The following is a 22,047-nucleotide window of genomic DNA, read 5'->3' on the forward strand; positions in this document are numbered from 1 at the left end:
ATTTCGTGAAGGTGGATTTCACTCCCTCCACTCTGTCACCTGAGGCTTCAGACCGACGGATTATTCCAACATGGGGGGTTCTGATGCTGATGCACTAAAATGATATTTTTGAAAGACAGCTACAGTTTGTTACATGTTAAGGAAAAGAGTACTCGCTGTACCATGCAACATGCGAGATCATTCCCTGGTGTGCACACACTGCATCACAAGGAAGTATATTTGGCACCTAAATTGAAATGTGCAGTATAGCGAGCAGTTAGCACCAGGTGCTGTACACAGACACGAGCACGAAATGAACACGCTTATTACCAGGCCCTCTCTGTGCACCCTCCCTATACATAGTGCGAAGACTGCTTTTGAAGCTAAGGTTGGTCACATTGCAAAGAAATAAAGACAGCATGAACATGAGAACCGGACACACAGCACTGACAGAAATCTCGACAGTCGGTGCTGTGTGTCCGGTTCCCGTGTCGTCCCTTTCTGTTCGGCGACCAACCTTAACTAGAACAAACAACTTGCCCGAACCTTTGCTTTTGAAGCATTGCACATTGCATGCAGTAAGTAGCACGCAGTACAATGCACAGACTGAGCCATGTGTGTTATTGTATCAGCAGTAAACCACGTGCAAAAAAAAAAAAATCAACAGCCAATAACTACAGTCGGTAAAGCAAAATTTGAGCACAGCTCTTCACATATTTTAGTTTTGCAGTATGCTGAAGTAAAGAATTCCAGAGAGCCACCTGCCCCAGCGAGAGGCAGTGATAGGTGACATTTGGCCCTGAGCACTTGGCTATCACATACTTTGTATAGACAAGTTCTGTCCCGCCTCATACGAACACCAAAACACTTTCTTGAATATCTTTTTCAATGAAGGCAAATACACTGGCTTACACAAACATCGAAATTACTTGCTATTACATCTTAATAAAGTGTTCAGTGTCACACTATTACGATGCTATATATCAATTTATGCATGCCAGCACATCATCTCTGGCTGAGAAAGATCTGACAAATCTTTCTTTTTGACAGTATGTGGGCACAGAGTCATTGATTGCAAAAACCAAATATGACTATACCAGCAGAACGAGAACTCAGAGGATTACCTTAGAACTCATGTGCCTTTGAAAACATGCAGTGAACATGGAAACAATTTTATTTTTAAGGTGCGCCGCCCAGCGTATGCACATGCGTTCAGTGCACTCTTTCTGCGCCATGAAGGACGACTCGGCCCCAAGAGCAGAAGTACACACTGCAAGTGCATTCCAGAACATTTAATTCAGATAGGTACTACATGAGACGTAAGCAACGTATCTATAGCGTTCGCACCGTGCAGCTTTATTGCTTCGCTCTGTCCCGAGCATTTTTCAGTCCACTGAGGTGGTTGCGAGCCACAGGTGGGTTAGTCTTGCGATTATTCTGCCGGCAATTGCTTCTCTCTGTGATCTAGCAGATCTACGCCACCTCGCACCCACAACAGTCGTCAACTGGTACTGTCACTATTCGGTGTCCAGATCAGTGTCTTGAAGGATCGAAGGTGGTCTGGAAACGACATGCTGCAATGTTCTCCAACCCTTGCATCACGAGAAAGTCAATGTGACGACATATCACAGCCCACGCACTGCATCGTGATGATTATAACAAGAGTTATATGCACAGATATTTTCCAGAATGAGCTGGAAACACCCAGATCAGGGACGCCAGTACTGGACGGCGCGGGCTTGCGTCCTGCTCACTCACCTTTAGGGACGCATGGGAGGTAAACACGCATTCCATAGGCGGTCTACTGGTCACAAACAAAATAGGGGCAAATTTAAAGAACTACACACGCCACAAAGACGAGACACCGACGAATACTTCACTTGCAACAGCCGCGGACCGCGATTCGAACGTACGTAAACAACCGCCATGTTGTTTTTTTCTTCTTTGCCTTCTTTGCTAACTGACTGTAGGAGGCGCTGTAAGAGCGCTAGCATCATCATCATCGCGCGTTCCCTCAAAGAAAAGTAAATACAAATAGCCGAAACCAGCAATAAACTAGAAAAAAAAAGCATTAGACGTTAAAAATTGCAACATAAATAAGAAAGTCGTTTATGCAGTTGACGAAAATCAACACACTCATTCAAAGGAAACGCCAATAAAATTGATTCATAAAAATAAAACAAAAATATAAATATGCATGTTTTCTTCTCCTTGGTTTTGACTAGAGATGTGAAGGCCTGAAAAAACACTGCAATTTTGGAAAAAAAACCGGTTTTTTTCGTTTTTTTCAGACGAAAAAAAATGGAAAAAAACATCGTAAATTTCACAATGCAATTTTAAGGTTCTATGATTTCTTGCTTTCAGTTTAGGTTTTTGTTTTTGCTTTGAAAACCATAACAGTTTGCATCGTTGAACGATTGGAGAGCAGTCGTCATCGCCGGTGCCAGGTAGAGCTTTTAAAACGTTCGTGCTGCGAGTACGCGGGTTGGAGGCCAGGTGACACATAAGATCCAGGCTTGACTTAAAAACACTAATGCTTGAACTCACGGCTGAAGTAGAACAAAATGACTGCAAATTCTACAGCGCGACACACACGGCATAAATAGCATAGGCTGCTGTGCACGTAAGCCGTTCCAGCCAAATACAAGCCTAGCTTCTTGATTTCCAACGTAGCAGAGTACAGGACATCCGCAGGAATTTGATCCAGTACAGGGGTCTGGGGCTCAGCGAAGCACGTGGCCCCATCTACCTGGTGGCAAGGCCTTTGCACCAACCAGCCGCTAACTCCTCTGGCTTGCCCACTGCTGCAGATACCACCATCATCCGCCAGCTGCGAACGAAACTGGTCACGTTTCGGAAACGTCCATACAAGGATTCGCAACAGGCTTTCAGGAGACCGCGTTCGAAAGCTCGTGTATGTGCAGTCGAACCTAGCTGTGGACACAACTTCAATCCACGCTGCTTCGCGTAGTGCCGCATCCAGCGGCAGTGACTCTGAATTCGATATGGAGTGTCTTATAGATCAGTTTTCATGTTCCCTTTGTCGGTGCAATGGAACAAGAAGTTCGTTCCACAAATACGATATTTATATCTCCATATTCGCCTGGAGTGCAAATAATTATTTATCTTTTCGGTGCAATAGAACAAGAAGTTCGTTTCAGAATATGGCATTTATAATAGCATATTCGACTGAACTTCGGAGCATTATTATTGATCGTTGTGCTGTTGCAAATAAATCTGTTTTTAACACGTTTTTCAAAATTTCCAATTTTTCATGAAAAAAACCCTGAAAAGAATGGTTTTTTTCATGCCGTTCAAAATTTCTTGAAATTTTACATCTCTAGTTCTGACTAAAGCTAGGACGTGCGACTATTTTTTGGCAGTTTTCTATACCAGTGCGACCATAAGAAAATTAAGGCAAGAAAACTGAAAACGTAACAGGGGCACTTAAGGGTCAACATTGCATCGTCAACAATATGCACGCTTTCTCTCTTGTTGCTCATCCCAAGCTTGAATGCATGTCAATTTGCTGTTTCAAAGCAGAATGGTCTTCTATCATTGTAGCGGATTGAACCGAACCAAATGTACTGTCATGAACAAAGCGGTCACATAACTTCACTTATGCAGCTCAAACTCACATTATTTATTATTTGAGTTTAGTTTTAATGACATGAAAGAACCACAAGTACCATTATAAAAGGTATTTTTCATCAGAGCACTTCAGATGGACTAGAAGCCTTACTCCCAACAGTGTACAATAAAGCCATTCACACAAATCATGTTGGCAGCAATGTTGAAACTGTGTGCGTCCACCTTACTTGAAACTGCAACGGATGCAAGACAGACAAAATTTTACCATTCAAAGTCATAATGTGCCGAGATATTGCTGCAATCTTGAACGTAACCACGCTTGCCATTACAATCAAAATGACTCAACAGCACATGCAAACATGAGAATTTTTTCTTCACAGACATTTTGACACTACATTTAGTTCACTATTTATGCAACTTCCGTTTATTTACACGATGGACACAAATATTCACATGCACGCCAGTCTTAGCATGAGTGCCATGCATACGTAATTATCGATATGCACCCCGTCACACATTGTGCATTTGCACATAAAAATACTCATGAAAACTTAACAAATGCTCAGCAATTACTGCAGCTTAAATGGTCAAGCACACAGAACACGTCAAAGCTATGGTATGGTATAGAATATGGGGTTTAATGTCCGAAGGCAACATGGGTTATGAGGAACGCCATAGTGCAGCGCTACGGATTAATTTTGACCACATGGGGCTCTTTATCGAGCACTGATGTCACTCAGTACACAGGCGCCTAGCATTTCGCCTCCACTGATAGGCAGCTGCCGCAACTGGGATCGAACCCGTCCTTGGGAACAGCAGCGGGAACCACTCAGCCATTGCAGCGGGGCAACGGCTGACCACATTATAAGCAACCAAAAGTCCAGGTCTCTGCTTCATGTCTTACATGTTGCCTAGGTATCGTCTACTTTTACTATATCTGCAATCTAAAAATTAACGATAGACAACTTCTCCACTCCATCTAAATTACTATAATAGTCCCATGCCCTTCTTGGTTTGCTACACGCTTAAGCTTATAATTTTTGGCTAGTTTTATCAACGTGTCATAGAAGTGTAACAGCTGCCAAAGTATGAATTGTGGATTCTAAGAGAAAAAAGAACTCACAAATTTTGCACTACTTTGAACAAAAATATTCAGCCAATATACACACAACAGGCATACACCAATAACATTTCTACCGCAAAACCGTGAACCCACCGTACCGAGGGCCAGTAATAGAAAATCACTGGCCGCCGCGGTGCCTCAGAGGTTATGGTGCTTGGCTGCTGACCCGAAAGACGTGGGTTCGATCCCGGCTGTGGCGGTCGCATTTCGATGGAGACAAAATTCTATAGACCCCTACAAAAATTTTATTAGTCACCCCTTGTCGTGCTAATATGCAGGTACCAATTATTTCTGTAACGTACCTCTTATCATTTCTGTAATACCCATTACTAGGTCTTCAAGAAAATAATAAACTGAAATGTAGCAAAGAGCTGATGGTTGTCTTTTCATACAACATTCTTCACAGCAGCTCTGCTTCTGAAAGGAGCACCTCATTCTTTGTGGACTCAACTAGTTTTCTTCTATTTTAATCACCATGAGGTCAGAGTACTCCAGTAACACTCTGACTCCTGATATGCTACACTCTAGTGAGCCAGTTTCACAACTCTCATAAAAGAATGATGAACTCAAAGGTCTGCCACAAACATGTCATGGGCCACATATTTAATGGAGTAGAGAAACCAAATTTTTGGATACACATTTCTCTTTACAGTGATGCACTAGGCAATGCTGTACACAAGGATTTTAACTTTGTCAGCTAAATAATTTACAATTTAATTTTTTTTTCTCGTGTCATCTGGTTTCGGTTTTTAACAGCCGAATGACTGCTCTGAAGTCAGATACATGTTCAGGTCACATGAGGCATGCAAAAAGAGATATAATCGCTGCCTGTTCACTTTATGTGACTCCAACTCTTAGACAGGTTTGTGTACGAGTTGATGCAAATAACAATGAACAAAGCTGCAACAATACTGCTGTCTTTGTATGCCTCACATGACCTGAACACATTCCTGACATCACAGTCGTCTTTCGGTTGTTTAAGCTAAAGCAGTGCGAGAGAAAAAATGCAATTATAAATATATCGCCTCTTGTCGTCGCAATCCATGCAGCTGTACTGTGCATCATTCTAACCGAAAGAAACAACTAAAATTTTGTTGTCTCTACTCCTTTAATACCTACTGGGCCTTGACAATATAAAAATTACCTATACATATCAGCGAACTGAGCTGCCAACCTTCAAAAATGCATCCACAAGCTCTTTTCACATTGTGCTTTTAAATATGTTGCCTCATACTCGTGATATACACATGTTCTGACTGTGCACATTACAAAAACAGTAATTCAGGAACCAGCAGACCCACCCATTCAGCAGCATGGCAAGCGAAGAATGAAAATTAGAATGCAGCTAGAAAGAAAAGGCACAGAGCTTTTTCAGACCTTCTAATTTGAATACTTCAAACTTATGTGGCCAACTGTAAATGTTTCCTTACTGAAATCCCACACTCCTTTAGACGTTGTTTGCCATAAACCAGAGAAAAATTTGTCAAAATGCTTCCCTCTAAAAGGAACAACCAAATATAAGCAGACAAGCCATGTTTACATTTCATGCATTTTTAAGCTCTTCACTGTATGCAGAGAAGCATGTCACATGCATGGCGTGTTGATGTTTGGTTTATGCTGCTTCTTCACTTTATATTGAAAGGTCATGGCTACTCTTTTTTTTTTGTGTGTGTCCATTGCCCCACAGAGCTGCCATCTATGGAGCAAGCTTATTTGCATTTAAAGGTCGCTTGCCTAGTCACTGCTGACTCCACACAAAACAGATGTTCCCCTCAAAACTGGCAACGTGCAGTAAAAGCAGGCGTGCAATTAATGTGACACCTCATACACTTCGTAATGATGCAGTCGCCTACATAAGGCCAAGCCAGCATGCTATTCATGTATGCGCACAAATTATATTCACTTATACAATGCTAATGTCAAAAAGAAACCCTTCTAGCTACAAATGCTAGCACAAAGTTAACGCAGCGCATTACGGCATGCATGGCATCCAACGTCCCTGTACAACATACTTTTACTAATAAGGCTAAAACACTGCACCTGCACAAGGATCAAGGAAGATGAGACAAGACACAGCATCTTCCTTATGCAGGTCTGCTGTTTTTGCCTTATTATGTCATACCAACTTGCCTATCAGTCAATGTTTTTACTAACTGCTGCAGCAGAAAAAACAGCTGTGAAATTTGGAATGCATTCATGGCGTCTAGAAATTGAAGCTCAGAAAATGTAACACACAGAAAGTGCAAGAAACTGATCATCCGGAGTGTTTACGTTTCTCTTTGTGTTGTGTTTTACTTACCCTGCAATAACCCAACATCGTTCCCAAACAAACCCAAGGGCCACACTGGCTACGCGGATGCTGAAAGCCTAAGTCAAGCCTCCCACTTCATCACAAACCATTACAGAAATGACAGAGCAAGCAAAACAAGTTTCGGCCTTGTCTGGCTTTATTCCAATGCTGAACGTTAAAAGAAATACACCAAGAAGCACACGTTCTACTTGATGAGTATAAAAACACTTCACCAATTAGATAAAAGAAAAGCAGCTTTCCAGATATTCAAAGGTTCGGTGGTGTGACCATACTACGACATTTGCTAAACGCCTATCAGCGAAGAAAGCGGCGTACCATAGTTCATGTGGCACGATGCGTCGTGAGCAACGCTACGGCGTCGTACAAAGCAGCTGTGGCCTATCGCGTGCTTTGCGCAACATGGGTGTCAACGCGAAGTAATCCATTACAGCTTGGCTAGTTTGTGGGTAGACACTGCAGGCATATTAAACATTAAGATGGAAGATGTGTTGTCCTTTCAATGGCTAGCGTGTACGTCCAGTCCGCCTTCCTTCCGCATTTAATTTTTTTTTTTTAGCATAGCTTGTCGCCGGTGGGCACACATGCAGGACTCCAGGAACATAGCATATATGCACCGCAACTGCCAAATGGCTCGCAGTACCCACCATTTTTATGCATACGAGCTCATCCTATCAGTACGTACAGGTCAGAATCAGTTACGCGCAACACAAGGAAACATAATTTTCGACACTCATCCAATGCTTCAAACCATTGCCTCCTTCTAGAGGAGGCAATGTTCAAACATGAGATACAATACCGAAAGGTGCCGAAGAGAACTGAAGTGACCTCAAATTCAGTCAAGCACCGCCTTGCAAAACGTCTCTAGGGGCTTCCGATATCATACCACGGCTGGGTCGCACTGCAAACTTCCATAATAAAGACAACACTAGGGCACTGGGGTACAAGTCCGGACGTTAGCGCGGTCAATATTACTCGCCATTGCACCAACCTTTGTTGATGACTTTCACGGCAGCACTTACTCCACACGTCAATGCACCGCGCGGTAAACAGCCATCGCAGCCATGTCAACAAACCACCGTGGCGTTGGCGATGACAGCGATGGTCACCGTGGCAACCGTGGAGACGCCAGCGACCTAGGAACTATGGCTAGGGACGTTTCAAAATTTTGCGACGCCATTTTTACCTAATTTTGCAACAAAAAGTACCCAGAAATGTACCTAAACAAACGCCATTTTGGAATGACGTCATTAAAAGTCACGTGACATGAGGATCGTCTTCCTCCATTTAGCCTTACGCTAGGCAGCCGCCTGTTGTTTGAGGCACGCGCGGGTGCCATGCCAACGCTTGTGTACCGCAAGCGCTTCGACACTACAGTCGAATGCACCCAGTGCAGAGCCTGCGGAGAGCACGACGAAACAACGGAGCACATCGTCCTACTCTGCGAGAAGCTGCCAACGCCACCGCACGAGGGCGCTACGTTTCCGCAGAGAAGCGTTTGCGGGACGGCAGGCTGGAAACGCTGATTGGTCGATGGGATGCGCTTCTCCGTGACGTTTTTTGACTTCGCCCTCGTTCTCAACCGGACGTGGCGTCAGCGCGCCTTTCTCGACCTCTCCCTAGAGCGCCTGGGGAATCGCTAGGTGCACCCGCCGCGCGTGCGTGGTGAGCGGGCATGCTGCATTCGTTTCGTGATCCTCGGCGCGCTCGTTTCGAGGCGTGTGCAGCTATGGCGTTCGTGCGTGGTGCGCTCGGCGGCGACAGCCAGCTGAAATTTCTGTGCAGTTTTTGCTTGCGGCTTTCGCCGTTTCCCCAGGAGCACGTGGCTAGTGTCGTGCTCGTATTTAAAGTTTTTGCCGCGGCACTACAAGGATCCGCATCAGGCGCGCTTTGAGGACCGCCGTTTGACAGCTACGCTGACGCGCTTGTCGGGGGTGCGCATTCTCAACCCTGAGGTAAGGACTGAACTACATTGTCGCAAGTTTTCTCGTGCATTGAGGACTCACCAAATTGCGGTGCTTGTAACGAAACTTTTTTTTTTTTTTTTGCAGCGTCGTTCCCTGGATATGCTTCTCGGAAGCCGATGTCATTGTTCGCCGCGGACGCTGGGCCTACTGCTCGCCGCCACGCCGCTGTAGGTTGACGTTGAAGAGCTGCTCCAAACGGCCCTTTTCAGGGCCGCTTCATTGCTTCCTGGAAGATTGCGGGCATCAATCTCGCGGCCGTGTTCCCTCTCTTTGTCGAAATCGGCGCCAGACATCAGAACCCGCGCTAAACCTCGTTGCAGGGTTAAACGAGTGCAGTGTGGCTTTAGAGAAGTTATGACTTGCGCTTAGTCTATCTATATCATTCATTCAGTGCAGTGTGCCTTTGCTTCTTTAGCGACTTCTCACGCCTTGTCGAAATCGGATTTAAAGCTCACGCCACGCCTCGTTGAATGGGTTAACCGAGTGCAGCGCCTAGCTTTGTTTTTGTGTTCTAACCTGTAAGCAGTGCACCTTTCTTCGCTCCTTACTTTTGTTCTTTTCAGTCGTTTCCTGAATCCGTCGAAAGAGCCAGGCTTGCCGGATGGTTGTTCGCCGTGAATGGAACCACGAGGCGATCGCATCTGCATACACAGCACGACTTTGTTCCCTCGTGTTTTTTTTTACCAAGGATTGCTTCGACAGCTCGTGCAAAACGAGGACTGCGCACGCCGTGTCGTCGCTGCTTAGTGAAGAGGCACAAAACGGATGTCGTCCTTACTAAAGGCCCTTCTCGGGGCCACCTCAGTGTTTCCTGGCAGACCACGCGCTTTCCGCCCTGTGCACATGTTCCCCTCATTTCCAATCATTTGTAAGTTGCATATCAATGAATTAATAAATCAGTCAATGCACTTTATTTACCAGAAAAATCTGGCTGGTCACCCTGGGCTAAAAGCTGTGCACACAGCTTGACAAGGCCCAGGGGACCATTAGATGACAGTTTTGAACGTAGGAAAAACAAGTTGGTACTTTAAAAGAACATGGAAAGTACACCAAACAATATAAGAGATAAACATTACAATCGCGCATTACAGTAAAGAAAAAGAAAACACTTTGACAGCAGACATACAGTATCAATTTACACTATAATACATACAAAAATCACGACATTCAGCATTATGGCACGAAATATAAGAACAGCACATAAAGCAAAAAAGAGAATGCAAGTTACAATAGTACAGATAGATTAGCTGTTTACATTTGCATATGCATAAAATTAGTCCTCGTCTCCTTGGGCCTCCTTCAAATCCTACAGAAGGCTTGAATTTGCAACTGCTAATATCAAAGAAGATTTAGAAGAACTTCAGTTTGGGATACACGGTGCATAGTACTTGAGAAAACAAACAATAGCGCCTACAATGACACACACAGAAGAATAACTATGCAGCACAAGCGCTATCCTGCGCTCTACAGTATGGAACTGTGACTGAAAAATGAACCTTCACGTCAGTGAAATATGAGCCTTTAGGCTGTCTACAAATTGTTATTACAGAAAGAAAGAAATATTAGTGAATGTTGTGTGAGAGGCTTGCATATTACTCTGTTTGTTTATTTATTTATTTACCCCTCAAGGCCAGTGGTATTACACAGATGTTAGGGTGGGCTTGTCTAAAAGGAAAGTAAAATAATAGAGCCCGGCCCGCACCGCTTAGAGCACAACGGGCTAGTGGCATTACACAGGGGGAATGGTAAATATACGAAAACTGAGAGAAAAATACAGTTGATTACATGAACATTAAACAGCGCCTGAATATACAATGTTAGCTAGTGCTACGCGGAACTGCTCGTAATTTTCAGTGCCGGCAACTTCTGCGGTAAGGTGGTTCCAGTCGCATGAGGTTCGCGGCAGGAATGACTGCGAGCAGCATTTTCTGTTGCATGACATACTTCCAACTTTGTGATCATGATCAATGCGGCGGGATACAGAAATTGTACGGGGGATGAGGTGATCACGAAGAGCGGGATGATGGTACAGCTTGTGGAACAGGGTGATACGAAACACTTTTCTACGCGATGTCAGTTATGGGAGGCAGATATTAGACTTCATAGCTGTGCGGTTGTAGTTAACAAGGATTAAACGCACAGAGTTATTTTGCACCAGCTCAAGATCATTAATGAAGTCATGAGCAGGGCGCCATACACGTGTTGCATGCTCGAGTTTTTATCGTATTAGTGTTTGATAAAGCAGTAGTTTCAAATTGGAAGGAACGTTAAAGAAGTTGCGACGTAAGTAGCAAAGCATGCGATTAGCATTTTCAATTATGTTCTCGGTATGAAGAGACCAGTTAAGATAAGTAATGTGGACGCCGATGCACTTATATGATGAGGCTGATTCCAACGAAATGTTATCGATGTAGTAGTGAGGTGGGACGGAAGTTTTTCTAGATACACGCATGACTTTGCATTTGTTCATATATAGCTGCATTCACCATTCTTCGCACTGAAGTCAGTGGCGGTCTCGTCAAGTAGTCCCCTGCTTTGTACGTTCACCTTGTTAGCGGCTGTCTTATTTCACACAATTCCACGTTCTACACGTTGATAGGTATCGTGTTCCTGCCTTGGTGGTAGTGGTTTATTTAAAAAAAAAAGGAAGCAAAAGAGTGTTGCCGGCTGCGGCAATTGCTATCTAATATCTTAAGCAGCCGAGCTGCAGCCGGCGGAAACGACAGGGAAAGGGAGAGGATAGTAAGGAGAAGTATAGAGGGGAGCGACAGCAAGAAAGGACAGGGGAGAGCTTTGTACACTGTTTACAAAATACAAAAGTAATCAAGTTCCCGCCACCGTTGTCTTGCCATGCCGCCGGCGCGGCGGCGACGGCGGTGCCATTTACCTGCGGTTGCGGTGGCCAACAACCTCGTCGGCGGGAGGAGGGGGGGGGGGGGGGGGGGGAGCCACCCATTCATGTCTTTATCCCACCAGGGACACAGCGACGCAAGCGAGGGGACCATCCCTTTCTGGCTTGACAAGGAGCGCCGACCAGCCGCCTTGGGGACTGAGGGCAGAACAAATTAAGCCACTTCCCAGAACTGATAAATGAAGGCCGCTAACCCCACTGGTGAAATGGCCGGGCAGGTGCTTTGACCTTAGTGGACATGTCGTGGCAATTATCTCAGACGTCGACTCGTTTCCCCTGGTATCGAAATGAATATTGCTCGCGTAAACGTTAACATTCAAAGATTGAGTAATGGTATAACGTCTATACGTTTCGCCATTTATTTTTCAATAACAAAGCGCAAAAAAAATTTTGTGCAAATAAAATGAAAAATCGTTGTTTCTATTTTTTCTTTTTTTATATACAGCAGTCTGTCCGCTCCCCCTAAAACCACTCTCTGTGACCGCCACTGACTGAAGTAATGTAAGGTTGTTAGTGTTGGTTATTTCTCTAAAAATGACGCAAACATCAGCGAATAGGTGAATATGAGAATCCATAAGAGAGCGGGGATCATTAATGTTAGATCAGGAACAGTAGCTAGGGTCCAAGAACTGAACCTTGTGGAACTCCGGAAGACACCTCTGTAAAACAGGTGTTATAACCGTAAGCAATAACTAATTGTGAGCGATTAAGTAGACATTCAATCCATTTCAATAAGTTACAGTCAATATTAAGATGTTTTAGTTTGTGAGCCAAAAGGTTGTGACATACATCGTCGAAAGCCTTTGAAAAATTCAGAAATATACAGCCAGTTAGTGATGATAGGTCTAGAATACAGTGCAATGCATGTGTAAACTATATTAACTGTGTTTCGCAAGAGTAAAGTTTTCGAAAACAATGTTGCGCTGACATAAAAAGTTGTTCAATGAAAGGAAGTTAACAAGGTTGGTGAATATTATATGTTTGAACATTTTGGGTCAAGTATTGGTAAGGGATATGGGACGATAATTAATAGGGGATGATTTGCTGCCGGATTTGTAGACTGTAACCACCTTTCCGATCTTCCACTCAGTAGCAGCGTTGACTGGTCAATGCTGGAAAAGTTTGGTTAGTATAATGGGCGAATAAGCTGCAGTGCTTTTTAAGTAACGCAGTCATAACCCGGAGCGGAATGAACACTGAGTCCATCAATAAGCTTATTCACACCAGTAGGAGCAACAGTTATAGGTGGCATGAAAACATAGTTGAAGTGGTGAGTTGTAGGCATATGTATACATCAGATATGGGTGTAAAGTTGTCAGTGATTACGCGGTTAAGAATCGTGACGCGAACGTCGGAAGGGATGAGGTCGCCTAACGGGTCAGATAACGCAAAACTATCGTCGGTGGAAGGATTAATGACCCGCCAGAATTTTTGACATTGGTGGTTACATGTGAGTGGAAGTGCTTTTAGCGCTTTTGAGCGCCTGAACATACATGTTGGAAGCCGCTGAATACGAAGTCCGATCGCTCACTAGTTGGCGAGAACTTTGCGATGCGGTAGAGGCTTTCTTTTTGTTAGATAAACGTTTAATGTGATTATTACACTAGGGAGCTATTGAGTGGGTGGTAGCAGTGCGTTCAGGAGTGTATTGTTCTGTGAGTTGGGTGATTATAGCTGTGAACATGCTCCAGTTGGTTTGAATGCTGCGGACACCAAAGCTATGGGAAAGCATCGATAAAAAAAATAGTTCATTATTTATCGCCTGAAAATTTGCTCCATTGTAGTCTCGTATTATTATTTTTTTTCTTTTTGTTAGTGTTCGGAGTGGCTAGATTAATGCCATAGTGCATTAGCAAGTGGTCGCTGATGCCTGGCAGGTATGTAATAGGTGAGACTATGTCAGATCGATTTGTCAGGATTAAATCTAGCGTATTAGCCGCGTTGGCTGTTATAGTCCCTTGTGAGCACAAATGCACTAACGAGAATACTGAGCGCACATCTAAAAATTCGCGACTTCGAGACGAGAACGGGGACATTAAAGGGGAGTTGGTATCCCATGTTATCTTCGAAAAAATTAGATCGGCAAATAAAACAATACTGAAATAGATCATGGTGCTTTGTTTTTAAGTGTTTCCATAAAAAAGTATGGCAACAGATAAGGAAAGGCTTAGGTGATCGTGATCGAGGAGGTTAGACTGAATTATAGTGCAACAGCTTGAAACAGGTCTTCACATCATTCATATATACTTTTGCATCTGAGCCTTGTATTTATTGCTGTATTTTGTGTTACAACTTGTATTTAACATTTTTCAATTTTGCTAAACCTGTTCTTTTTTGCATATATTATGTATTCGCCCCTCCTGCTTGGGCCTACTGTAGGCCTGCAGTATGTTCTAAATAAAAATAAAAAGAACATTGCAGGAGCCCGGACAAAGCAAAATTACACAAATTACGTTTGAATAGAGATTATGGCAGGAAAGTGGATGAAATATAGCTAAAAGAAGAATTGTGAACCGAAGCAAAGTATGTAATGAGCCAGAAATATGCATATCAAAGAAGACACTGCACTGAGAAAATGGACAGCATGAAATAAATGAGCAGCACAAGTGCAGCGTACAGGCCTTTATCAAAGAATTTATTTTTTGTTTATTTACCACGTCCTGGTAGTGTTAGCTCCATAAAGCATTATCAAAATTATCACAATTTTCAGTTTTATTTGCTTAGGAGAACGTTAGAGCATTAAGAACTTGGCTCATAAATGCACCTCAAATATCGCTATAAATCATCGTACTCTTCGTCCTGGGCCACAAGAGCTGGGGCTTCATGAGATAATTATTACGGTGCATTAACGAAAATTTCAACATGCCGTCAGCATGCAAAGATTTTATACTGGCGCTGAAAAAACCACATTTTTTTAATTTTCGCTGGCAGGAGGGAGTAACTTTCTTGACTGCGCTGCTTTCTTCCTAAGCAAATGAAAGACGTGTATGCCGAGCAAAAACAATTCGAAAATATGTAGCGTAAGATATAACACTAATGCACTGTGAAGCTTGATGCCTTATTGGTCCAGTAGAGTGGAGAGCTGGGCGAGTTAATTGGTTCACGATTGTAGAAAGAAAACCAGCGCAAAAGACGGGGACACAGAACTCGGAACACAGAATACAGGAACACAGAACACAGCGTCGTCCTGTGTTCCTGTTGTGCGTCTCCGTCCTTTGCCCTTGTTTTTTTTTTCCTTAATTGGCCATGCACTTGTGGCAATTTAAGTGCACTTCCTGTGAATTTTGCACAAAAGTAGTGTATTTTTGCATTCACCTTTTTTACACGCTGAGTTGTTTTATCTTTTGGTCACTTCAGAAGGGAGGAGTTAGTATAGAAGTAATTTACTTGGAGAATACAAGGAAATATATCTTGCGATGAATTTTCTCATATTTTAATTCTGCCTGATGGGAATGCATTACGCGCCATACGGAGTTACTCACAACCAAACGCCCAAGGCTCTAAGTTGGGCAAAGCATGTATCATATATGTGGAAGTGCGAATATGGCTGTGGTGCGCTGGGCGTCTTGCATGCACAGCAGGAAGTGATTTGTTAGGAGAAGGTAAGTGACGCCAACCAAGTAAAATACAGGAAAAACACGACGTTTCGGGACCGGCTCGGCCCCTTCTTCACGGTGTGACTACGGGCGAGCGCAGCTTGGCTTTTTAAGCCCCTGTGTGGAGGGCCTGCGGGTCAATGGCCGCAGCCCATGGACGTAGGATGAGGGGAGAGTCCCCAGGGAACGATTAACATTCTCTCGTGTTTGCTGTATGTGCCACGACTCGAGTAGAAGCCTCCTGCGTGGGTTAGCTTCCGTTTCCAATACAATGGTGCTGTCGAAGTCAATTGGGTGGTCACACCCTTCACAGTGTTCGGCCACGGCGCTGCGTTGACGATTCATGTGACGGACGTCCGCTTTGTGTTGGTTCATCCTTTCCGCGAAGTTCTTCGTTTCCCCTATGTACGACGCCGGGCAGACGGAACACGGAATTTTGTACACGACGCCCTGGGCCTTTTCTCTGGGCTGCCGGTTTTTTGGGCGGGGGAGAAGGCGACCGATAGTGCTGGTCGGTTTGTGCGTTGTCAGCACCCCTTCTTTTCCGAGAATGCGACCGAGCGTCTCGCTCACGCCTCTCACGTAGGGGATGCAAACACGTTTCAGCTTCTGGCATGCGTCTGAGGAAATAATAGACCGGATTTTGTTTTGCCTTTTTTGTTTCCTGATAATGCGCCGGATGAATGAGCTTGGGTAGCCGTTCTTTTGGAGGTCAGAAATGACTCGGTTCTTCTCCTTCCTTTTATCTTCACTTGAGGAACATATGGAGTCGGCTCTCTTCAGTAATGACGTCACGACAGATGCTTTGTGCGGGATGGGATGGTTCGAATCGAAATGTAGGTACCGTCCTGTGTGGGTTGGCTTCCTGTGCACCGAGGACTGCAGGCCTTTGTCGTGCCTTGTAAGTAGGACATCCAGAAAAGGCAGGCTGCCCTGCTGTTCATGTTCAACAGTAAATTGTATGGCCGGTTCAACTGAATTTAGATGACTCTGGAGGTTTTCTATCTCTGAGGTTTTCACCACACAAAAGCAGTCGTCTACATAACGGAGGAATAACTTTGGCTTGGGATTAAAGGAGGAGAGGGCCCGGCTTTCGACGTCTTCCATGGTTAGGTTAGCCACTGTGACTGAAATTGATGCCCCCATAGCAGTTCCGGTTGTTTGCTTGAAAAATTCTCCGTTGTAGGTGAAAAAGGTACTGCGCAGACAGAGGTCGAGAAGGCGACATACCTCATCGACGTTGAGTGGAGTTCTCTCGTGCAGCGTTTGGTCGTTTTCGAGTGCGCGGCGAGCAACGGACACAGCAAGGGGAACCGGTACGCAGGTAAATAGCGACACCACGTCAAACGAGACTAGGCTTTCGTCTTCCTCCACGGTAAGGTTCGAGACAAGTTGGACGAAATGCCGCGAATTCTGTACATGCGTGGGTGTTCTGCCGGCGAGCGGCGCCAGTACCTTGTGCAGGTAGTCAGAGAGACGTCGCAGAGGAGACAGGGTGAAGTCTACAATTGGCCGAAGGGGGACGCCAGGTTTGTGAGTTTTAGGAAGCCCGTAAAAACCTGGAGCTGAGCCGTTTCTGGAGATGAGGCGGAGGTAAAGCCATTTGAAATCAGGATGCCGCTTGAACATCTCTGCCAGGGTTTTGTTGAGTGTTGCCTGAGTGTTTGAAGTCGGATCCTTGCGAACCTTCTCATACGCCCCACTGCTTAAAAGGGCTGACGCCTTCTCCTCGTAGTCGCGTCGGTCCATCACCACTGTAGAGTTGCCCTTGTCTGCCGGGAGTATGACGATGTCGGTGTCGTCCCTGAGACCGCGTAGGGCTTTTCGTTCCAGTTGAGACAGATTGCTCGGAAATTTGGGGGGTACCTTGGTGATGACACCAATCGCTTTCAGGCGGACCTCTTCCCTGACGTGCGGCTCCAGGTGCTGGATCGCATCTTCAACAGCCGCGACTAGTTTTGGGAGGGCGGGACCAGATGATATGTTGAATCCATGTCCTTTTGCGAGAACAGAGGATTCAGGCGGTGTTAAGCGACGGGAGGAGAGGTTCTTTACAAAGCCAGAGTTATGGGGGTCAGGCTGTTTCTTCTGCCGCTGCTGTAGGGCAAACAACTTCTTGTTTTGACACTCACGATGTTTGTTGGCTGCAGTGGAGGCCGCTTCCATGGCAAAGGCGTCCACCCGCGGGAAGAGCTCAGGCATCCTGTGTTCTAGTTGGCGGCGCGCGAAGAACCGGTCCAGCTCCTTTTTGCGGAGAACGGAATGGCCCTCGTGTATCCGCGCACTTAATAACTGTTGCTCCGTTTTGGACACCAGCCGTAGGCCTTCTGCGGTGGTTACAGGGCGCTTTAGGCGAAGGCTCACGGGTATCACATCCTTTTCCTTGCAGGTCTTGTTGAAGTTTAGATGTGTCCGGAAGACAGCAATACTCTTGGTGATGTTGACGTATCGCTTCACTAGCTGCATGGTCTCGATGCCGAAGTCTTGGCGTATAGACTCAAAAGAAAACATTCGACAGAAGTCTGTCTGGTTGGGAAATTTAATGTTAGGAGAAGGTAAGTGACGCCAACCAAGTAAAATACAGGAAAAACACGACGTTTCGGGACCGGCTCGGCCCCTTCTTCACGGTGTGACTACCTCTGTCTGCGCAGTACCTTTTTCACCTACAACGGAGAATTTTTCAAGCAAACAACCGGAACTGCTATGGGGGCATCAATTTCAGTCACAGTGGCTAACCTAACCATGGAAGACGTCGAAAGCCGGGCCCTCTCCTCCTTTAATCCCAAGCCAAAGTTATTCCTCCGTTATGTAGACGACTGCTTTTGTGTGGTGAAAACCTCAGAGATAGAAAACCTCCAGAGTCATCTAAATTCAGTTGAACCGGCCATACAATTTACTGTTGAACATGAACAGCAGGGCAGCCTGCCTTTTCTGGATGTCCTACTTACAAGGCACGACAAAGGCCTGCAGTCCTCGGTGCACAGGAAGCCAACCCACACAGGACGGTACCTACATTTCGATTCGAACCATCCCATCCCGCACAAAGCATCTGTCGTGACGTCATTACTGAAGAGAGCCGACTCCATATGTTCCTCAAGTGAAGATAAAAGGAAGGAGAAGAACCGAGTCATTTCTGACCTCCAAAAGAACGGCTACCCAAGCTCATTCATCCGGCGCATTATCAGGAAACAAAAAAGGCAAAACAAAATCCGGTCTATTATTTCCTCAGACGCATGCCAGAAGCTGAAACGTGTTTGCATCCCCTACGTGAGAGGCGTGAGCGAGACGCTCGGTCGCATTCTCGGAAAAGAAGGGGTGCTGACAACGCACAAGCCGACCAGCACTATCGGTCGCCTTCTCCCCCGCCCAAAAAACCGGCAGCCCAGAGAAAAGGCCCAGGGCGTCGTGTACAAAATTCCGTGTTCCGTCTGCCCGGCGTCGTACATAGGGGAAACGAAGAACTTCGCGGAAAGGATGAACCAACACAAAGCGGACGTCCGTCACATGAATCGTCAACGCAGCGCCGTGGCCGAACACTGTGAAGGGTGTGACCACCCAATTGACTTCGACAGCACCATTGTATTGGAAACGGAAGCTAACCCACGCAGGAGGCTTCTACTCGAGTCGTGGCACATACAGCAAACACGAGAGAATGTTAATCGTTCCCTGGGGACTCTCCCCTCATCCTACGTCCATGGGCTGCGGCCATTGACCCGCAGGCCCTCCACACAGGGGCTTAAAAAGCCAAGCTGCGCTCGCCCGTAGTCACACCGTGAAGATATTACTCTTTACCGCATAACGAGTTAATGCTTTGCATTGAAGCCGCCATTGATTCTTTCGGAGCCATAAGCTTCCAAAACGAAGTCGGCCTTTCCGTTCGTGATTTCCTTAGACTTTTGGAATTTTATCTAAAATCAACGTTTGTCACCTGGAGTGAAGAAGGGGCCGAGCCGGTCCCGAAACGTCGTGTTTTTCCTGTATTTTACTTGGTTGGCGTCACTTACCTTCTCCTAACATTAAATTTCCCAACCAGACAGACTTCTGTCGAATGTTTTCTTTTGAGGAAGTGATTTGTGTCTAGACCATCCAGGAGGGCATGTACAAGGACGGGAAGATAGTACAAACGCTAAAAAAAAAAAAAAAAGCTAGCTGGGGCTAGAAACGCATTTTTCGTTCTAGCAAGTACCAACGTTGGGGCAAAGCAACCAGTTTTGGGCGCCTTGTAAGAAGAAAGGATGGTTCTGGGAAGCGGAGGCAGGGCTGCGTACGGCGCACGCGAGGTCGCGGGGTCACGGAGTAGCGCTGCAGCAGCACATCGGGAAAAGGTTAAATTCTTCCACTCGCCACTCGCAGCGCACCGCAGAGCCGGCAGCCTTCTCTCTTGTCCGCCTACCCGGCAGGTTCCGGCCGGGGAGACGGACAATAGTCGCGGGCGAGAGCGAAGGAGGGGGGGGGGCACCACATGAAAAGCATTAGAAGAATGTCACTGGCGCCTCCACTACGGCTCAGCTTGTACTATTCTGGCGCAGTGCTGCGTTTCGCCGTAATCGCTTGTCAGCAAAGTGAACACAGCACCGTGCCTTCCCGTGAATAGTACAAGCAGGGACGTCGCGGCCACATCGGCATTCGCAGTATAGCGCCGCCCTGTCGCTTATTTGCTCGCTTATCCTCTAACAAGTCAAAAAGTCTTCCTGTTGTGGCACGCCATCCATGGCTTACGACACCACGTCTGTCATTCCCCTTCATACTTCAAGCGTTTCTCTTGCTATGGAAGTATTAGCCGTTGCGGCCACCAATTCAAGCAGCGAGAAAATTTTCAGCGCCGCAGGATTCGTAATGAAAGAGCGCCGCTCTTGTTTCGATCAAGCCATCATCAATGAACAACTTGCATATTTAGAGTGATAAATCTATACCTTTATGCGTTGTGTCTTGTGTATAATCCCAAACTGTGATCTGGAATGCGAGGTCAAAATTTGAATGTCATTGAAATAAACTCATTTTCCTGAAATTCTCTTTTTGTGTCGTCGCCGCTTTGCAGGTCGGGCCGAGCACGAGCGTGCTCAGGGTCCTTCAGTGTCGGGCCGGGCTTCCTGTCGGTAGGTTAAGTCCCGGGCCGGGCGCGGGTTCGAAATTGCGGCCCGTGCACAGCTCTATTCAGAAACCTAATCACATTTCCTTTTGTGAAAAAAGAGCTATGTGCAGAGTTTAAATGGTGCAAGTATGAAGCTACAATGAAGTCAATTACCAAACACATCGAAACATCAGTTGTGATGCCTGAAAAAAGATGTACTGCAACATATAAATACTCAAGTCTCGATAAGCAGGAATACTGAAGGGGAATAAAAACAGTTTTCTTTTGTTCGGGCTCACGCACCTGCTACAAACATATTCTTTATACATAACAATAAAACTTGAAGTAACTGTTTAAGAAGCCTTTTGGTCAAAGTATAGCTAAGTATGACTGAAAGGAGTCCGCAAGAAATGCACGGAAGCAGGCATGCAGTGTGACAGCGCAGCGCGACAGGTGCGCTTTTTAATCTCGCGCGCGCACTGAAGAACATGGGTTTATGGTTTATTGGGGTTTTAACGTCGCAAAACGAGTCAGGCTATGAGGGACGCCGTAGTGAAAGGGGTTCGGAAATTTCGACCACCTGGGGTTCTTTAACGTGCACTGACATCGCACAGTACACGGGCCTCTAGAATTTAGCCTCCATCGAAATTCGACCACCCCGACCGGGATCGAACCCGCGTCTTTCGGATCAGCGGCCGAGCGCCATAGCCACTGAGCCACCGCGGCGGGTCGAAAGACATGACGGGGACACGCCGAGGAGGCAACGCTGCAGTGCACGCTGCCTCCTCGCCTCCTCGCGAGCAGCCCCGTCCGCTGACGAGCGGTGGCGGGGGAAAATCTAGGGAAAACATGCCTGTCCCCAACCGGACATGACGTCATTAAATATCACGTGACCTATGACGTCACGCGTATGACGTCATATTTTTTTGACCAATCAGCGTTTCCAGCCTGCCGTCCCGCAAACGCTTGTTTCCGCAGGCGCTGGGTTTCCGTTCTAGTTCACTGTAGTTCTTCGAACGAGGGCTGCACAGCGGATGCGGCAAACCATGCGGCAGTTGCAGCGAAGAAGCGCCGATTGACAGAGTGGTGGACGCTGGTGCGACATTAGACTAGTACTGTTTCGTCGGTATTCGCGTGTGTGTTTGACGCTTCGCGTTTGATAGTGGTGTTTTTATGTGTGTATCTATCCAGCCAGGGCACCTTTGGTAGGCGCCCGCCCGTTACAAAGGGAAGGCTACATCATCATCATCATCATCACGAGCACTTGGCTCGCGAAGGCTGGCCACTTCCGTGAAACCGAAACTGAGAAAATTTAGCAAACGCCTTGTTAAGGCATTCCTGCCCGAAGTGGTGCAGAAACGAAGTTCCATTGAAAGTTCTGCGGCTCGTTTAAATAAAAAGTAAACAGTAAAGAAGTTTGTTTCATAGGCAGATTTTATCTCCGGAGTGACTGACAGCCCCAAGACAGCCCTTAGATATCACTCATACGCCTCATGCGGTC

The 22,047-nt window shown here is 45.9% G+C and overlaps 1 long non-coding RNA gene across 2 annotated transcripts in view; it reads right to left on the reverse strand.

Moving 5' to 3' along the window:
• LOC149365265 (uncharacterized) overlaps positions 1 to 8,293 on the reverse strand; it is a 29,237-nt gene extending 20,944 nt beyond the window's left edge. Inside the window, exons 1-2 of one of the 2 annotated variants that reach the window (XR_016282559.1) lie at positions 7,993 to 8,293; positions 1,257 to 2,809 (exon numbers count right to left, since the gene is read on the reverse strand). This is a non-coding gene — a long non-coding RNA (uncharacterized LOC149365265). Of the gene's footprint in view, positions 1 to 1,256; positions 2,810 to 7,992 lie in introns of those variants that run through there. The other variant, XR_016282558.1, reaches the window with a different exon arrangement.
• Positions 8,294 to 22,047: the final 13,754 nt, after the last annotated feature.

This window comes from Amblyomma mixtum, chromosome 1, assembly GCF_055824585.1.
Source record: "Amblyomma mixtum isolate Tamu chromosome 1, ASM5582458v1, whole genome shotgun sequence".
NCBI lineage: Eukaryota > Metazoa > Arthropoda > Arachnida > Ixodida > Ixodidae > Amblyomma > Amblyomma mixtum.